This window comes from Uloborus diversus, chromosome 2 (assembly GCF_026930045.1).
Source record: "Uloborus diversus isolate 005 chromosome 2, Udiv.v.3.1, whole genome shotgun sequence".
Lineage (NCBI taxonomy): Eukaryota > Metazoa > Arthropoda > Arachnida > Araneae > Uloboridae > Uloborus > Uloborus diversus.
The window spans coordinates 186,664,608-186,678,469 of record NC_072732.1 but is presented as its reverse complement, the minus strand read 5'-3'; positions in this window follow the sequence as shown (position 1 = coordinate 186,678,469).

Genomic DNA, 13,862 nt, shown 5'->3' with positions numbered 1-13,862 from the left:
AAAAATATACATTAAAAAATGCTCGCAAAAATATTTAAAAATATCCACAAAAACCTTTAATTTTTCTGCATCAGACAAAATTTGTTCCAATGTTCCAAGGTAATTAGAACATGAAATATAATTGTTTTCAACTAATTTCATGCCAAAACTTAGGTGAGCCTTCAATTGGAAATTCATTGCTGATCAGACCATTGTTGAACAAAACTTTTATTCAAATGCATCTCAAATTTTCAAAGTAATATAAATATGATTTCCGCAAACATACATCGATGACTCACAGTAGCTTCCAATCGGTATGCCCTTGTCTTATTTTTAAGATATTACCTCGCACTCATTTTATAAATAATTTCGTCGCCTGATAATTCGTCGTCTGACGTCGCCGTCTCCAACATAAGAGTAAAAAACAGAAAAATAAAATAATGGTTTAAAAAACTAAAAAAAAAAAAAAAAACACGCTTTCGTAGCAAAATGAACTGAAAAGTGAAAAATAATCTCTGGATGATAGTAGTTGACCAATCACTTAATTTTAATGTAATACAAAAAAGCGTGGGGGGCTTCTTATCAGTTGTCTTGGATTTCTTCCATTTGTTGTCCAAGCAAAAACGTAAATAGACAGCACCCCACGCTTTTTTGTATTACATTAAAATTAAGTGATTGGTCAACTACTATCATCCAAAGATTATTTTTCACTTTTTAGTTCATTTTGCTACGAAAGCGTGTTTTTTTTTTAGGTTTTTAAACTATTATTTTATTTTTTCATTCCATACGTACGATATTTGTAACTATTCTTGTTTGCGTACCATTTATTTTCGCGTGTGCATAGTCTAATAATGTTATACTAGTCGACCCGTGCGGAACTCCGCACTGTGCTTCAAATCGTTTCATAAGGCATTTCGCTCTTTAAGAATTTCAAAGGAAGAACATTATGAAGAAGAACCGAAAAAAAAAGTAAGCGCAGAAGAGAAGGCATGTAATTTAAAGACATCAGTAACAAAACCTCGTTAAATACAACGTTGTGATAATTTGATCATAGCTTCCCTTTTAATCGTACATATTTTCAATGCAAACATAAATGTCATTAAAAGTGTGGCTGAGTGGTGACTCGTGAAAAAGCAATAATTGTGCATGTGAAAAACAGGTTGTGGCAAATACAGTCCTGCACATGTCAGCATCTGACGGGAAAAAAAGAAACATTAAAGAGATATTTATTGGCACGTATTCGAATTGGCGCCATTCTGACTAACAGCCCGACACCCCAACAGACCTAGCAATTGCGCCTTCCTTTTCGAAAGCTATTCATTGAAGGAATGCGTAGTAAAAAACAGCAAAAAAGCTTTTTGCCAAAAAAAAAAAAAAATTAATAATAAGATCATGCATCTGTGTTTTGTCATTAACCAGCATGATACGATTTAAAATTATTCGCAAAGCATGGAATTTGATTAAAGAATGACGAAGATCTCACGTAGCGATTGAAACAAACATTCTAGAGAAGTAATAAATTTGATTGAAAATAAGTGTTTTTATCTTTGAATATTGAACTATTTCACATAGAAGGTTGCTTTAACTGTTACGGCTTAAATGCCCTCACATGTTTCTCTTTTAATCGAACACTTAAAATTCAAAACCAAAACCAGTTGAACTGAGTCCGTTCTTAAGTGTAATTTTTCGAACGTAGACAAAATGTATTTTTTTTTCAGCAGAAAGCAGAGGAGTAGAAAATAATTTCTTGCTAATGAAGTTAATAATACTTTTAATGCTTTATATCGTATTCGCGCGAATAAAAAATTAAAGGTTTACTGAGTGAAACTCGTAGTTTTAATCGGGCGTAGTATTTTTTCATTTGTACAAGAGGTCGAACACTGCTATTAGAAACATCTACATTTTAGCATACAATAAAAATGTTTTTCTGCACAAAAAGGATTTCTTTAGGTAAATCTAATACTTTTTTATGCTTACATTATGTTGAGTGGTCTGGATGGAGTCAAAGAACACAGTTCGATTAACAATCAACTTATCCGAATAATAACTGTAGACTGCATAAAGGAGTCGAAACACCAAGTAGCATTCCCACTGCATTTATTTTATTAGGTGTGTATGTTATGAGCACATGTAATGCGTAATACTAATATAAATTTGATATTATGTCGGACAGCCCAAGCTTGCCCGAAGTTCAGATAGTTTATAGCCGAACACTCTACCGAAAAAAACTTATCAATTAAATCGAACAACTAAGTCCAGTGCTGTAAAGCTTTATTAAAATATGAACACACACACAGCCTTTTTTTTTTTTTTTTTTTGGCCGAAAGCGACGTAAAAAATGGAAAACTGCATTAGAACTTTGCTTTAAAAAATGCATAAGAACTACAGGCAGCATCAAGGTTTTGAAACAGCAAGAGGCGATTTCGAAAACTTGAATTTTCGAACGTAAGTCTTTTTTTCGTCATTGGCCAGCCTGATAAGTTTTAAAATGAGAGGGGATTAATATATAAGATAAGATATTGAAGAAAAATGTTTTTATTTTTGAAAATTTTTACAATTTGTTATCGCAGGCTGCTTAAACTGTTATAACTTAGATGGCAGCACGTGTTCATCATTTAACAGCACGGATAAAATACAAAATAAATTGAACTATGCTCTTTTTTAAGCGTAGCTTTTCGAATGTAGTAAAAATGTGATAAGCTTTTTGTTTTTTAGCAAAAAGAAGAAAAAATATATATTTTACCCTTCAAATTGAGGTAGTATTTTGTTTATTTGTACAAAGAGTCAAAAACTCATTAGAAGAATATATATTTCAATATACGATTGATTATTTTTTTTTCTGAACAAAAAACAATTCTATTGTAGTCTGAAATCTTAAACCTGTTACTTATATTTTCGCTTACATTATGCTTTAATTTTCTTTCCAGAGCCAAAGCTTCAAAAAAAAAAAAAAAAAACACGTGCAATTTCGAAGAAATTTAGCACAAAATCACTGAATGTTTTCATATCAGCAAGGAGCATTTCCTTCTCATTTATTCTATTCCCTTATAGTTGTTATTCATTTAATTCAGTGTTCATGTAATGCGCGCTATTTCTCTAATTTTTTTGTTGCAGATTGTCCGGACGTGGGCCCGAACACGTAATCTCCTGGTTATGAAGAGAACGCTCTGCCGATCAAGCTACTCAGCTCTGTCGGTCATAGCGCAAATTAAAGTTATAAGTTTGACCGAAAACCTTATTCTGGTTCTTTAAAACAGGTTTTTCGGCTAAAAGAAACAATTTTTAGACCTTGGGTCTATTTTTCGTCAGTAGCCAGCACCATAAGCTATAAAATTAGCCGTAAATCAAAGAAATCGATCAAGAATTGAGGGAAATTTGGCGTAGAAACCAAAAACAGGCTACAGAAATAATATATAAGGATTCATTATACTTTTAAAATGTTGATCAATAGTACATTATTGGAGTCATTCTAATGAGATGCTTATTTTATGATTTTTTAAAAACTACTGAAACTGTTTGGGCTGGCAGCGGTCCATTTGGAAACTTTGGGTCCCGTGACTGCGCTTCATTTTCCTCGCGTCGGTCCTCAGGGTTAACTGATTACCAAAGTTTCTCTAAAAAAAATCAGATTATTCGATTTTTAAATCATCCCAAAGCGTCGCTCGATAACGAACATTCAACAACAAGCATTATATTATCTAGAGATGCCAAAATGAAGTTTAAATGAAGAGGGGGTAACTCCAGAAGGCTTTTGGTCTTACTTTAGGAGGCTCTTGTTCTGGGGGTTCTCCGTCGCCTCACTCTTAGGAAGATAGGCAGCCTTATATTATAAACACACATCGTTTAAACGTTTCATACACGTTTTAAATTGGTTGTTACGACGTAGCAACCGTTTTAAAACGTTTACCCAACGAAATGTACTATCTGGTTAACCCCATTCTAAAAAAGCACCCGAGAAACTCTTATTCGAATCTAAATTAGGATGTACTTTCGTTCTTGTGAGCAACAGGACCCCTCGTGACAATCACCTTCCCCCTCCAAGTACGATAGTCCCAAAAAGAGCAAAGACCCCTCAAAAATTTGAATTACCCGTTTTCAGCCACAACATCTCCCTCCTCGCGATAACCTCTGCGAATGAATCACTCAAAAAGTTAACCACTCAAAAGGTTTGTTCAAGGGGGTCTCAGGGTCACATTCGAGGGGGGGGGGGACGTAGGAGGAAGGTGTCCCCTCCGATTTTTAGCTAAACAGTTCCCACTTTTTAGTTTCAATATATTATTAATGTAAACAACTCTCAAGCTCAAACCTGTTTGTGTTGCCCAATCACATGTCCAATGTCCATATTATCATTATCCCCAACTTTTTTAATTGATTTTAATCTAAATAACTGTCACGTGCAAAACAATATGGAAAGCATTTCTCTATCTACATAAAAAGTAGTCGAAAACTTTGTACTGCATAGTGAATAAAATATGACAACGTATATAAAGTACAAATTGAGAATGGGAAAAGGTTGAAAAACCAGCAAACAGCTGTTTCGGCACTCTAAAATACAAGTGCCATCATCAGTGCATTAAAAACGAAGACAGGTTCACCCGACTAAAACACAGTCGAGGCGAACTTTATTCATTTCTTTATCTGTTATTTCAAGATTTCATCAACGGAATACACAAACCATGCCCCCCCCCCCAACCCGCTCATATGGTATAATTCCTTAATAATTTTCGTTCGAAAATATATTGTAACGGATTCGGTGCGACTTCCACTTTCTTGAAATGAAGACACAGTTCTTGATAAAAACACAGGAAATTTATTTACACTATGTACAGGAAAGATCTTCAACAACTGCTAAATTATTCATCAGCAATTAAGCAATTATCACACAACACCGTAAACTCAACGTTTACACACGTATTTACTTCCAAATACGAAAACAACACAGCGAAATGCCTCGCTATAAACAGAGCAAAAATCTTCTCAGTTCGAAATATCAATCGAAACTAACTATTTATCCATCGCTAACGGCTTAAATACACCGAAAAGAAATTTCTCAAATATTCCACACGCTTCTGTAAGGTAGTAGACCGTTATCAATGAAAAGAAAGAAAATAGGGGTCGTATACTTTAGCCGAATGAAAAAGGGGTTGTATATTCATTACGGGAAACTATTTACAGGTTACGTTCCTACAATAATTACTATTTACAGAATTTGTAACATTGCCCCCTTCCTAAGGACTGCACGTCCCGGGCAGTACAATCCCCAGAAAGGGTGCCAAACTTCTATCACGTTTACAAATATACACATTAATTAATAACTAACAGATACAGAAAACACAATAATAACAAGAAATATTACTAAACATTAAAAGCAAAAAATTATCTACAACTTTTATGTTATCAACCATGGTTGTTTACGTAATACTCATGAACTGTGGCCATAGTATGGGGCTAACCGATCATAATGTACCACCCTAGGTTTTGCATTAGGTGATTTTTGGATCCTCACTACGACGTCATTCAGTCGGTTAAGGACTTTGTAGGGTCCATCCCAATGCGACTGCAATTTGGGTGACAGACCTTTCCGTCGGATGGGATTACATAACCAAACCTTGTCGCCTTCGTTGAATTCATGTCCAGTAGACCTTGTGTCGTATCGGGTCTTCATCTTCTCCGCCGCGATGTTGATTCGCTCTCGTGCGAAGTTATGAACGTCTTCCAACCGGGCCTGGAGATCCTGGATGTACTCCTCAGGCGATGAAGGCGCATCCGGAGGACGGCCGAAGACGAGATCACAAGGTAGCCGAAGCTCTCGTCCGAAGAGCATCTGAGATGGGGCATATCCGGTAGTCTCGTGGACAGCACTGCGGTAGGCCAGCAGGAACAAAGGTAGCTTCTTGTCCCAATCCTGTTGATTTCTGGATACCATAAGTGAGAGATTATTCAGGATTGTGCGGTTAAATCTCTCCACCATGCCGTCCGATTGTGGGTGTAGTGGTGTTGTCCTAGTTTTCTCAATTCCGAAAATTTGACATAGGCCCTTAAACACAGCAGAGATGAAATTCCTCCCTTGATCGGAATGAATCTGCAAAGGTGTTCCGTATCTCGAGATCCAATGTTGAACTAGAGTCTCTGCTACGGTGGTAGCTTCTTGATCTGGAATGGGATATGCTTCCGGCCATTTGGTGAAGTAGTCGATGGAAACAAGAATGTATTTGTTCCCATCAGTAGTTCTTGGTAGAGGACCCAGGATGTCGATCCCAATTCGTTCGAAAGGAGCTCCAACGTTGTACAGATGTAGCTTCCCTCTGCTTCTCTTCTTCGGTCCTTTACGAGCAGCACAGGCGTCACAAGAATGGCACCACTTCTCCACGTCATCCTTCGCCTTGCTCCAGAAGAAGCGCTCCCGAACTTTATTGAGGGTTTTCAAGACACCAAAATGTCCTCCAGTCGCACTACTATGTATTTCTTTCAAAACATCTGAAATCCTTGATCGGGGAAGTAGTAACTGCCACCTAGATGTTTTACCGTCGTCAGATTCCCATTTCCGGTGTAGCACGCCTTTCCGTAAATGGAGTGAGTTCCATAAAGCCCAGTATCTTTTTGTTGCAGGACTGAAGATGGAAACGTCCTGCCAGCTAGGGCGTCGACTGTCACTTTCCATGAACTCTAAAATTGGTTTTATGTCGGGGTCTTCAAGTTGATCTTTTCGAACTTGGTCATCACTCCATGGATCAGGTTCTGATGATGTTGGAGTCACTGTCACCTGATAGGCGGTAGGGCTAGTCGTTCCATACTGTTTCTCGATTCGGGAACAATAGTGGCAGTTCTCAGGACAGGGTCTCCTTGATAAAGCGTCAGCATTACCGTGAGATAACCCTTTTCGATGCTTGATCTCCATGTCATATTCCTGGAGCCGCTGTATCCACCTGGCTATCTGGCCTTCTGGATTCCTGAAGTTCAAAAGCCAAGTTAACGAGGCATGATCTGTCCGAAGCAGAAATTTTCGGCCGTAGAGGTAATGATGGAAGTGTTCTACAGCTTTCACTATGGCCAGTAACTCCTTTCTGGTGACGCAGTAATTTCGCTCCGACTTTGATAAGCATTTGCTCCAGTAAGCGATGACATGTTCATTTCCGTCAATTTCTTGGGATAAAACAGCTCCGATGCCCTCGTTGCTCGCATCAGTGTCCAGGATAAAGGATTTTTCAGGCTGAGGATAGGCGAGGATAGGCGTTGATGTTAAAGCCTCCTTCAGTCGTAGAAATGCATCTTCGCATTCTTTGGACCATTCAAACGTTTGCTTGCTTTCCGTCAGCTTATGCAAAGGTCGTGCAATGTTGGAAAAACCCTTTACAAACTTCCTGTAGTACGTGCAGAGCCCCAGGAAACTTCGCAGCTGATGGATGTTTTCGGGACGACTCCAACTCTTGACTGCAGATACCTTTTCTGGATCGGTTTGTACACCTTCAGAAGAGATGATGTGACCAAGGTAGTTCACTTCCCGGCGGAACAAATTACATTTGGACGGGCTTAACTTCAGATTGGCTTCCTTAAGCTTTTGCAGCACCTTCCTAAGATTTGCCAGATGTTCTTCGAAACTGCGTCCCACGATGTTGATATCGTCTAAGTAGACCAGACAGGATTCGTAAGAGAGTCCTCTTAACACTGTCTCCATAAGACGCTCGAACGTAGCTGGTGCATTGCAGAGGCCGAAGTGCATCACTTTAAACTGCCATAAGCCTTGTCCAGTTGTAAACGCTGTTTTTTCTCGGTCATCAGGGTGTATCTCAACCTGCCAGTAGCCGCTCTTCAAGTCCAGGGTCGAAAACCACTTGTGTCCGGAAAGAGTGTCCAAGGTGTCGTCTATCCGTGGAAGAGGGTAACTGTCTTTCTTGGTGATTTCATTCAGCCGTCGGTAATCGACACAAAATCTGGTGGAGCCATCTTTCTTTCGGACCAAGACGATGGGAGAGGCCCAAGGACTGGATGAAGGTTCGATTACATCATTCTCCTTCATCTCTTTCAGGAGGGTCTCAACCTCTTCCTTCTGGGCAAACGGTAGTCGTCTTGGATGCTGTTTAATAGGGGGGTGTTCTCCAGTGTATATCCTATGCTGCGTTAAATTCGTACGGCCAACATCCTCCGATGTAGATGAAAACAGATGCTTGAAGTCATCCACCAATTGTTCCGCAGCAGTTCTTTGATCTTTCGATAACGGTGCACTCCCAATTAACTTAGATGTCAAGGACTCGGAAGACACAGTCTCGGGGGAATTGATTCTTCTAATGATGCAGTTTACTGGAGTACAAGTTGCCAACACTTCACCTTTTCGGATATTCCATGGCCTTTCACTCACGTTGGCGACTCTCACAGGAATTACATCCTTAGAAAGGTCCACAAGCGTAGATGCTACCAGCACTCCTTTTAGGCTATTGCTTAGGTTAGGGTATTCAATGAGTCCAAATCGAAAACTATTGCTTTCTTCAAGGGAGCCAGGTATTAATGATTCTGACCTTGAGGGAATCGATAAATCTGTTTGGGCTATTATTTGATGAGCGGATTTTACATCACTTTCTGCGGGGAAAACGGCTATGTCTTCTCTCATCGAGTGCAGCTCATTAGTCTTGAAGTCGAGAGTGAAGTCATATTTCTTCAAAAAGTCCAATCCGAGAATGAAGGGGTCCGTGATATTAGCGACGAATGCCGTATGATGGTAGGTGGCATTCCCGAACACTATTTCCAAGTCCACTTTACCGTCAATCTCGATTTTGTCACCTGTCACAGTCTGGAGACTTACGCGTGGCGATGTCCACAGCAGTTTCAATCCAAATTCACGAGCCACATCTGTTCTAATGATTGTCACATTGGCTCCAGTGTCGACAATCAGTCTGCAGGGGTTTCCATTTACATGGGCGTAAATGAAAAGTCCATCACTGCCACTACTAGAAGAGGAAATCTGCAGAGCTCTGGTGGTGGTGATTTCCTTCCCTCGTGTAGCTTGGCGAGCCGGACAACTCCTTCGCAAGTGTCCTTCACTACCCCATTTCCAGCACTTCTGCTCTTGTTTCTTTTGTGCTGTTATGCTGCTCAGATGTCTTGCCAAGTCGCCGAGTTGTCTCTCAAGTTCAGCGAGGTGGGACGACCTGGAATCAGACTCATCAGCTTCCCGAGTCCGGATTAAATGGCGATCCACACGGGTTGCTTCTTGGGCGGCCTCGTATCTCATCGCATATACCAAAGCGGATCTCAGGTCGTTTACATTCGCCATCCGGAGGGCCTTCTGGATCTCAGGATTCCGAACTCCGTCGATGAAGTAGTTGAGTGCCAGGTTGTCTCGAACATCCGCAGGACAGTCGCAAAAAGCAAGATGCGACAGTCTCTCGACGTCCGCCGCTAGCTCTTGCAGGGTTTCCCCGGTTTTCTGGAAACGGGACTTCAACTGGAGTCGGCTGAAATCTTTCTGGCACTTCTCACCGAAGCGAAGCTCCAACGCAGATGTGAGGGCGGCGAAATCCAGGCGCTGGCTGTCCGGAAGGGTCTGAAGAATGTCCGCTGCGTCACCTCTCAGGGATGCTGCAAGATGGCAGGCCTTGGTAGCAGAGTCCCATCCGTTCGCTTCCGCCACTATCATGAATTGAGTTTTGTAAACCTGCCACGAAGTTTTCCCATCAAATGTGGCAAGTTTAATGGACGGTCGAGCAACCGATGTGGGAGCGCCAAACTGTACAGAGCTGCTTTCCGCGATCGCCAATCTCCTTTCCAAGTTTTTAATTTTCTCATCCACATGATTTTCAACTGTTGCGATACGGTTTTCTACTGTTTCAAATTTTTCATCAAAAGCATCAACTCGATGCTCTATCTCATTAAATTTATTTTCCATCACAGTCTTTACCGAAGTAAGGTCGTTTTTAATCTCCTCTTGGTTAGAAGCTAAATCATTTTTCAGTACCATTAAATCACTTTTCAATTGTTCTTGATTAACCGCAATGTCATTTTTTAATTGTTCTTGATTTGCAGTAAAACTTGCAGTCAAATCACTTTTTAATTGTTCTTGATTAGCCGCCATATCATTCTTTAACTGTTCTTGATTAGTCGCCATATCATTTTTTAATTGTTCTTGATTAGCAGCCAAACTTTCAGCCAAGTCGCTTTTCGCAGCATTAATTGCTTCCAGAAGTTGTTTTAATTGGTCATCCATTGCGCGAGTAATCACCATAAAAACAAAGTCTATAAATTCAAACAGTCTTTATGAAAAAAATGTCCAAAGTCACACTTACTCCAAGAAAGTCCAGAAGAAGCCCCACGTTGGGCGCCAAATTGTAACGGATTCGGTGCGACTTCCACTTTCTTGAAATGAAGACACAGTTCTTGATAAAAACACAGGAAATTTATTTACACTATGTACAGGAAAGATCTTCAACAACTGCTAAATTATTCATCAGCAATTAAGCAATTATCACACAACACCGTAAACTCAACGTTTACACACGTATTTACTTCCAAATACGAAAACAACACAGCGAAATGCCTCGCTATAAACAGAGCAAAAATCTTCTCAGTTCGAAATATCAATCGAAACTAACTATTTATCCATCGTTAACGGCTTAAATACACCGAAAAGAAATTTCTCAAATATTCCACACGCTTCTGTAAAGTAGTAGACCGTTATCAATGAAAAGAAAGAAAATAGGGGTCGTATACTTTAGCCGAATGAAAAAGGGGTTGTATATTCATTACGGAAAACTATTTACAGGTTACGTTCCTACAATAATTACTATTTACAGAATTTGTAGCAATATCGTTCGATTATAAAGAGACCTCTTGATAATGGAAAATTCGACATCAAACATTCAAATATAACTCCATCAGAAATAAAGCACGCAAGAAGCAATCATTCGATTTTAAAACCATTCCAAATCCATCAATTCCAAGAGCGATGACGCACCACATATGCAGGGGCGTGCACAGAAATTTCGGGGTTCGTCACAAATGACTTTGACGGACCCCCTCTATATTGTTTATCCCTACGTCCCTAATACATTTCACCTCTCATTTTAAAAATCTCGTGCCCCCTTCAGTCTCGGGCCAACAGGTGTCCCTTTTCTATCCCCCTCGCCCTGTGCACGCCCCTGCACGTATGGAGTTCTCCCCCAAGAGCGCTACGCCGAAAAGAGAAAATCTGAAAATTACAATCCCGCAGTTTGCGTCTTAACTCCCGTCCCCCTCTACTGGTTGTCACCCCTGCGAATGAATTACACGAGAACTAGACTATTTGCTTTATTAAGAAATAAATAAATACCTTTGTGCTAAGAAGAAACAGGAAATAACCAACTTTTGTAGCACAAATATGTAGATTACTGCAGACACGTGTCTCGGGTTTCATTACCCAATGGTTTAGTCGAAGGTGGACGTAAGGGGGGGAAAGGTTCCCTTAGGTTTTAACTAAAGTATTCCCCCTTTTGACATGATATATAATTTTAGTTTTAATGCCCCACAAGTTAGAACCTTTTTAGCGCCCCCCCCCCCCTTTGCTTCCACCGCCGAAACACACCACCCATGTCACCCATAGACCCGTCAATGTGTTCATTCGTTAACATCTTTCTCTCAAAAATATATCATTGGGCTACCAAATCATCCCAAAGAATCATTTGATAATCAGGCATTTGGCAGCATACATGGAATTAATTAGTCGAATGCAAGCACAACACACAAACTTCTACAACGAATATTCGAGAGGCAAATCTTTGATCATAAAATCATTTAGACCGCAGGAGTATCCATTCCTCAAGTGTTCTGGCGCACCTCTTAAAACGAACCCCCACCTCCCTCCTTAAGAGCGCCATGATCCCCTTTTCCTGTGCAATTTTTTTCGGCAAACAACAAAAACCACGCCCATTTATATGTTAAAACATTAATTTTTCAAAACCAGCCCTCTGACAGGTGCACACATCCCTAGGAGCAAGGGCGCACCCCTCTCCTAAATTTCGCAAATACCTCCCCCCCCCCCCCAAAAAAAACAAGAGCTCTCCAGGAAAGTAAGAAATACCTCTCAAAACAACGCCCCTAAAAATTTCAATGGCGTAGTCTGCGCCCTGACCCCCTTCCCCCACCCAAGTGGGCACAATTGCCTCTGACCCACTAAATGATAGATCTGTCCCGGTAACTGAATCCTTTCAGAAGTTAAAGTTCAGATTATCAAATCGTTTGAGAAGTACACTGCTCGAGTGATTGACTTCTCGAGAACTCAACATCTCGAGAAGTTCACAAAGCGAGAACTCGAGCAGTCCATCGCTCGAGAACTCGGAAAGTGATAATCGAGCACTCGAGCAGTCATCGCTCGAGTACTCGGAAAATGATAATCGAGAACTCGAGCAGTTCATCGCTCGAGAACTCGCGAAGGGATAACGAGAACTCGAGATGCGATAATCGAGAACTCGAGATCTATGATAATCGAGAACTCATAATAATCGAGTTTTCGAGTGATCTTTGATAATCGAGTGATTCGATTATGAGAACTCGATTATGCCCATGACTAGTTAGCACTAGTCAGAAGAGACAAAAACATCGAATTCGTAGGAAATGGAGAGAACAGTAAACGCGATCGACAAATCAAGACTTCCACAATATGCTCCTTATCGGGAAGTTTGGCGCGAGATTTCAGTTAAAATTTATTTCTTGTTGTAAACAAAGAAAGATGCTTCACGAAAGTATCTTGTTTCGCCAATGCTTGGTTATAGCACTTTGGCTTCTCTTGTTTTCAATCAGGTTTGAAGTGAACTCGTCCAAGAACGGTTACCAACAGTGCTGTGGTGTACTTAACGTGTGTTTTGACTGTCAGAAATAAAGGAAAAGTGTATGCATAACAGAAATGGTGTATGCATTCTCGCTTTACTATAAAAATTTCACTAACCGACATGCACCTAAAAGCCTGTAAAAGTAGCTTTTCGAGACCTCCCGTGTTTCTGTGGTGAAAGCTACGTTTCGTACGCCGTGAGTCACGGGTTCGATGTCTAGGGTGTTATTTCTTTCTCCTAATCGTTCTTGTGTTCCTCCAGAGGCAAAGGTGCTTTGTTTGTGGTCCACTGTGTATGCTAATTAGTTTCTTTATACGATAAATAAAGTCATCTTTTCAACTTCGTCACTACCGTGTTTCCCGAAAGTAAAACCTAATAATAAAATACAAACATGATTTTTCTGGGGTTTTTCCACCCTCCCCCCCCTGTTTTTTGAGCAATCACGATTGCTTATTGTTCTTATTTGACCGTTTTTGATGTTCCGTGCCTTTTTCAGTTTGGACCAGGGACACCAGCACCACCGCTCACCGGCCTCTGCAGGTGGCGCGGCGCGGCTGCTCCGGTCCTGAGCTATCCGCTTCTCCTGGTCGGAGGCGTCCATGTCCTACACACACGCACGCTCACACACTTGCACACACACACACGCCTACGTGCATACACACAGGTCTACGCACACACACAAGCCTACACACTTACACACACAACTATGCACACGTAACCGTCCAGGAGGAGAGGCAGGCTTGGGGGGGGGGGACAGGAGCTGTTCCTAGAAACAATAACTCCAATGAGTAGGGGCCTGTCTTAGTTCGTGATTGCGAAAAACATAATTTGAATTCAAAATTTCTGAATTCAAATTATTATTATTTTTTTTATGTAAGCCCTAGTTGAGAATAAAGATCGTCATTCAAAAGAAATTCGAGCTTGTGCTTCACATGACTTCCTTTTACTCCAATATAATGTCATTTCCCCATTACTGGCATTTTTAATATGATTCAGTAATTTACTCTTTAAATATCACCAACAGTGGCCAAATTGAAACCAGATTTTAAAAAAAAAGAAAAATTAATTTGAATTTTGACATCTTGAATT